The sequence below is a fragment of the Nicotiana tomentosiformis genome, chromosome 1 (genome assembly GCF_000390325.3).
Source record: "Nicotiana tomentosiformis chromosome 1, ASM39032v3, whole genome shotgun sequence".
NCBI classification, from domain to species: domain Eukaryota; kingdom Viridiplantae; phylum Streptophyta; class Magnoliopsida; order Solanales; family Solanaceae; genus Nicotiana; species Nicotiana tomentosiformis.
In genome coordinates this window covers 70,523,832-70,531,129 of record NC_090812.1, presented here as the reverse complement: position 1 = coordinate 70,531,129, position 7,298 = coordinate 70,523,832, and positions in this window count along the sequence as shown.

Here is a 7,298-nt window from a genome sequence, read left to right as displayed (position 1 = left end):
TTTCGCAAGCAAGGATTAATTGTATCAGGATAAGTAGGTTTTCCTTTGAACTTTCCGTAGTGAACTTATGTCGGATTCGGTCAATCGGTAGATTTGATATCTTTGAACCGTCGAACTTTGGTGTATACCTAGACAACCATAAGTCACACAACCAACCCTTAACCGTATTTGGCTCTCATTGTTGTGTTCGTTTCAGCCATGAACACCGCCTGGTTTAATAAGTGCGTAGAGAATTGGCCTTACAAAATTCTCCTTGAAGCGGCTAACACTTCACACTTACATAGGTAATTCCTAAACATGTCATCCCGTAGATACACTATTTGATATACCCCGTATCAAATTTAGAAATCATTAAAAAGCCTTAATACTTTATCCTTGGTACTGAACATTATCTTATCACGAGAATGGACTAAACATTTAGTTGACAATGTTGAACCGTCATTAATGACTTTGTTTGATCTCCTTGAACCTAGATCTTGGGATCTCCAGTCTTCTAGGTAAAGTTACCGCCACAATGGCTTGTTCTCGGCCATAGTCCCATTCCCCTCGATGATTTCTCAACTACCTCTCTAGTTAGGCCTTTTGTAAGTGGATCCGATACATTATCGCTTGACTTTACATAGTCAATCATGATAATTCCTCTAGAGAGTAATTGCCTAACGGTTTTATGTCTTTGTCGTATATGACGAGATTTACCGTTATACATCACGCTCCCAGCCCTTCTAATTGCAGCTTGACTATCGCAATGTATGCATATTGGTGCCAACGGTTTGGGCCAAAATGGAATGTCTTCCAAGAAATCTGGAGCCATTCAGCTTCTTCACCGGCTTTATCTAAGGCTATGAATTCAGTTTCCATTGTAGAGCGGGCAATACAAGTTTGCTTGGACGACTTCCAAGATACCGCTCCTCCACCAATAGTGAATACATATCCACTTGTGGACGTAGAATCAGTTGAACCGGTGATCCAATTTGTATCACAATATCCCTCAATCATCGCAGGATATTTACTGTAGTGCAAAGCAAAGTCCTGGGTATGTTCTAAATATCTCAAAACTCGTTTCATTGCCATCCAATGAGATTGACCTGGATTGCTCGTGTATCGACTTAATTTGCTTATAGCACAAGCTATATCTAGTCGTGTACAATTCATGATATACATTAAACATCCCAACACACGAGCATAATCCAATTGTGATATGCTTTGGCCTTTGTTCTTTGCTAATGCAAGATTCACGTCAATTGGAGTCTTTACAACTTTAAACCCTAAGTGCATGAATTTTTCAAGTACTGTCTTAATATAATGAGATTGTGACAATGCTAGACCTTGAGGAATCTTATTGATCTTAATCCGAAGTGGGGTTAGTAACTGAGGTTTTGAGAAGTGGGGTTGGCGTTGGTTCAATGCAATGGCAAACAACACCTTGTGAAGGAGTGAAAAGAGAAGCAATAGCTAAAGCAATAAAGAGAGTAATGGTGAGTGAAGAAGCAGAGGGATTCAGAAACAGAGCTAAAGCATATAAGGAAATGGCAAGACAAGCAGTTGAAGAATGAAGAAGGTGGTTCGTCTTACTCTGGTTTGAGTAATTTACCGCATGATATAAGTACGTATAGTTCTACATGTGATTAGATGTTTAATCTATTCCTAAGTAGTCCACTCAGAAGTCTACATCAGAAATGTTTGTAGTTTTTCTCCCCATATGCTTATTTAAACATTACTTTATGTCTTTTCAATTAATCATGACATCGTACGTGGATGAACGTAATTAAAAGCAATTGTCTTGATTAGTGAACGTGATACAGAATCATCAAAATAAAGAGTCCCTAACAAAAATGTGATTATTTTTGACTCAAAATTCGAAAGAAAATAAAAATTCTACCCATAACATTTATGTCAGCTTTTGGTCTGAATACATATCAAACGAATAGCTTTGTAGATGATCCTTCTAGAAGAGGGGGATTCTAACAACCTTTCTAGTTATTTCGTTCTCTATTTCTATTTAATAGGATCCTAAGAAAAATGATTTTGTTTCCACCGAGCTAAAATAATATGTTGATGTCTCTAAAGGATAGGTGCAGAGACTCAATGGAAGCTATTCTAACAAATGGAGTTAAATGCGTTGGTAGAGGAATCTTTACATCGAAGCTTCAGAAAGAAAAAGAATGAAGTGAAGGATAAATGTATATACATACGTATTGAATACTATATCAAATGATTAATGATGACCTGAATCCGTATGAATCAAAATATGTGGAAAAAATATTGGTGACCAAAATATATATAATGCCATTTTAAAAGGCGATATACCTTAACAGCTATTTGCCAGTTAAGTATAACGCCCTTATTTAAGGCGCTATATATATAACGCCCTAACATACCGCGCTATATATATTATGCGGCCCACCAATAATTCTTCTGGGCTTAACTGACATAACAATAATTCAACTGGGTATAACGCCCATATTTAAGGTGCTACACCTCAAATAATTATACCCCGGACTGATTTTTGCCTTATTTAAAGAGATTAAGGATTTTGTAAAAATTCATCATAAATATTCTCAAGTCTTCTGAAATATTTCTTCGTTAAGTTACTTTGCATTTTGTCATAATGTCTAAAGAGCGAAGAATTAAGGTTTCATTATATTTGGGGGGGGGTATTTAGGGGGTGAGGTTGTGGTGGCGAATAACTTAGTAAGCTATAGTTTATCTCCACAACGTCATTTTAAGTTGTCACTTACAATGGAGTACGATACATTGGTATTGTTGTTATGTAAAAAAAATGAGTGTGAGCAAACATTCGGTGAATATTAAAGTAACCGGAAGATATCTGTATTCTGTCACTCCGCAAGGGGTTGCTTGTTACGCTGAGTTTAACATCGAAGACGATGAAATACTGAGAGATTTTTTGAGGACTCCGGATGAATACCGGGAATTTTTTGTGATAAAAATATTGGAAATGTACGTCAAGGCTGAAGACGTTCGCAATAAATGAGGTTGCGCAAAGTAGGGATATCCCTCAGTCATCGGGTGGTTATTTTGGAACAGTTTTAGCCAAACAGGTTCCGGGTGAAAAAGTTTGGCCTGATCTAAACTTATCTCCACGGACGAATGAGGAGCGAGTAAATAATTTCTCTCATAGTTTACATAATCCACAAGCCGAGTGGTAAACTTCAATTTTCCTTTGTGTTATGATGTTTATTTTTGATGTATTGAATTTGTATTAACACTTATATATTTCATAGGGGGTACCGGCCTGATATGAATTTTACAAGTTATGAACCAACGCCCAGTTGGAATATGCCTAGTTTTGGTGTGTTGGATCATAGTGGTCCATCCGGGAGTCATCACCAACAGGATAATGTTCATCATGGGATATCAACACATTATGATTTGTAAGTGAAGTGATAAAGCTATATGTAAAGTTTGGATCAATTTGAGTAACTCATTATTTTGTTGGTTATATAGTGAAAACGAGCAACTTGAAGGTTCTGTCCTTACTCAATTTCCCGAAGATGACATATATAATCTGGATCTGGCAGATGCGCAGAGTGAGGAAGAGAATAGTGATTATGACAACAATGCCAATGAGTTTGGAGATGACACACCTTTCCCTGATGAGGGTGATGAGGAGGAGGAAGAGAATGCTGAACCTGATTTGACGAGGGAGCATGCTCCACCTCCCGTTAGACCAAGAGTGTACGAGTCCCACGTGGCGTTTCATTCAAGAGAAATTCCCTTCCTTGATCATTTGCCAAGTATGCCGGATGTAGATGCCCTCACAAGGGATATTGACGAAATTCGGACAGGAATGTGGGGTGAATCTAGAGCAACGGTGCTATCAAAGGGCATGCTTTTTTCTTATAAAGCGCGCCTAAGCAGGGCGGTGCGAATATACATCGTAAAAGAGTGTTGTGAGATCACGGTAGTAGAGTCTTCTCCGGATGTATATAAGGTTATTTACTGTAGATGATTTACGGGTTATAATTGGATGCTGCGTGCGAGGAAGAAGAAAATAAATATGTGGGTTGTGGGTAAATACATTGGCACCCACAATTATAAAATGGACACATTTAGTGGGAATTATTTTAACTTAAATGTTGACTTGATCTCTCTTGTCTTGATTCCACATATTGAAGCGTCCATAAGGTACAAGATCAAAGAGTGTATAACACATGTCCACCAGGAATATGGGTGTTCTATTACTAAAAGAAAGGCATTTCACGGGCGCAAACGTGCATTTGAAATTATTTATGGTAGCTGGGATAAGTCCTTTGCATCTCTACTCAGGTACATTGTCGCATTGCAACACTTTAACCCCGGAACTGTTGTTGAATGGAAGCTTGAGCAGAGTCCGAAAATACCAGAATATATATTTAGATATGTATTCTAGGCATTTAAACCAGCAATTGATGATTTTGTGCATTGCCGGCCGGTAATATCCATAGACGACACTCATATTTATGGAAAGTATGATATTAAGTTGTTGATCGTCGTTGCAATAGATGCTAATGGAAGTATATTTTCCCTAGCTTTTGCTATTTGTGCCAATGAAAGCCAAGAGACGTGGACACTATTTTTGAACCACTTGAAGGAGCACGTTGTTAGACAACGTTTTGGTATTTGTCTAATATCTGATCGACATTATGGCATTTTAAGTTTTGTACAGAATTTGCCTGCATGGCAGGAACCGTATGCCTACCACAGTTACTGTGTGAGGCACCTGAAGGCCAATTTCCAGAAGGAACATCCCAACAAGGATTTGCATGATTTAATGTGGATGGCTGCAACATATCACCAAGAGTGTAAAGGAGGCGCATGGAATTGATCAGGCAGGAAGACCAAGGAGCCTATCGTTGGTTGATGCGACATGATCTTGACAAGTATATTTCACATGCGGATGGTGGCAGAAGATGGGTAATTCTGACTACAAATGTGTCAGAATCTTTCAACGGGTTATTGAAGTCTGCACGTGGATTGCCTGTCACTGCCATGGTGCGGATGTCATTCAAGCAGATGGCGGAGAGATTTGTTGAAAGGGCTAGAGGTGCATCGTCATTAATAAAAAGGGGTGTTGAATATATGCCAATACCAATAAAAAGATTTGAGAAATACATGAGGCGAGTACATTGGCATTCATATTTACAGTATTGCAACGAGCGAAATATTTTTGAAGTTCGCACCGCTATCCATCAAAACAGGGGGAATAATACACATACCGTAAATGAAGCCAGAAGGTTATGCTCTTGTGTGAAATGGTCGATCTACCACATGCCGTGCTCATATGTCATGAAGTGCTTTCAACATACAGGTTTCGCGGCAACGAGCTACGTTGATAAAGAATATAGTATTGCTGCATACTTAAACACCTATAGTGGACAGTTGCATCCAGTGGGCGCTGAGCATTATTGGCCGCCGGAACTATTTAAAATGGTGTATAACAAGGAGTATTTGCATCAACTACAAGTGGAAAAAAGAACGCGTATACGAAACCAAATGGATATTGGTGATACCGTTTATGCGCACAAATGTGGCATATGCTCGCAAACAGGACACAACCGTCGTAAATGTTCTTCAACTGATTTGGGTAGTGGTAGTAATTCAGCTCCAGTGGAAGTTCATGCAATGTGCCCAATTGTCAAGGATACTCGTAGTGTTGTATTTTAATAATTTGTTGTAATAAGTGTATGTACATGTTCATCTTGCAGAATGTATGAAATAAAATTATATTTCCATTGGTGTTAAGTCTTATTGATATTTAGCATTAATACTTCGTACAATAATTTAACATACACCCCAAGAAAAAAAAACAATTCTCATTCGCCATTATTGTCGATATCTGGCACTATTTCATTGTCACTGTCTTCATCTTCTCCGTCAACATCGTGTACGTACCCTTCGGGATCGAGGGCATCGTAATCTAGGCCCCAGTTGACACACATTTCTTGCATTTCATCGCTATCATCAAGAAGACCACTTGCTTGATTTCTACAACAATATGAAACTCCTACGTCCTGGTAGAAAACAGGATAATCATTGTCTCTATGCATTTTATCATTTTCTAATAAATTCTAGTACTGAGCCTTCGTTCCTCCCAGGAAGTTAAGATCATTCATTGCATGATGAACAGCTAGTGCCTTTTCCATCTCTAGAATCTCCTTCATCAAATATCGAATCACTTCTGGTTCACCTTCGTGTGTGTTTGTTTGGAAGGTTGCAGACAGTGCTTGTGGCACAACAAGCCCATGCCAGCGACATAGTACTTCGTAATCACACCGTTTTGAGTAATGGGGAACCCATTGTAGATTTTCGCCCCAAATTTGCATAACTTCAGGCTTTGTAGAATGCGCTTCGCCCTCAATAATGTGCCCTGCAATTTTGAGATAAGTGTGTATATTGATAGGCTTATTTTTCAAGGTACGCAGAACATCATACCACTTGTCATCAACCAAGTCAGTGTTGCAACATAGCATATTTTTTCCAAGATAGGAATCGATAGTGTTAAGACGTGTTCCATGGGGATCTATTGAATTACCTCCACCCTTTTGTCTCTTTTTGAAGCACTTGTTAAATGTTAGTGGCATTTTTTTAAATGGATGTTGTAATGTTTATTCAAAAGGTCTTTGAAATACATATGACTTGGTTCAGTTTAAGAAGTCATTTTATAATCGAAAGAATCATTATCACGCGAAATATAACGCGGTAAAATACCATGTTATGTGTATTGTCTTGTCGACCTGAAAAAGTTGAAGGGGAAGGGGCGATTATTTATGTAAGTATAGCGCCTTAGGTAAGGGCGTTATACTATACCGCCTTAAGTTAGCACGCTATACCTTCCCGCCCGTTTGCGTTCAAATATAGCGCCTTAAATAAGGGCGCTATACTTAACTGGGCAAACGGCCGTTAAGGTATAACGCCTTTTAAAAGGGCGTTATATATATATATTATGGTCACCAGTTTTTTTTCCCCACACATTTTGGTTCTTTGAGTCCAAAAGAACCACATTTTGGTTCCGGACTCCAAAATAAATGGCAAATAAACTTATACTCCCTCCGTTTCAATTTAGATGAGGTAGTTTGACTAGGCACATAGTTTAAGAAAAAAAAAAGACTTTTGAAACATGTGGTCTTAAAAGCTTAAGAGATAAGTAAAAGTTTTGTGGGGCCATGATATTTTTGTGGTTATAAAAGCTTCTTATTAAGGAAAAAATATGTAAAATGAATAGTTTAAAGTTTAATTATTTTCGAATTTATAAGTGTCATTTATTTTGGAACAGATTGAAAAGGAAAGTACCCCATCTA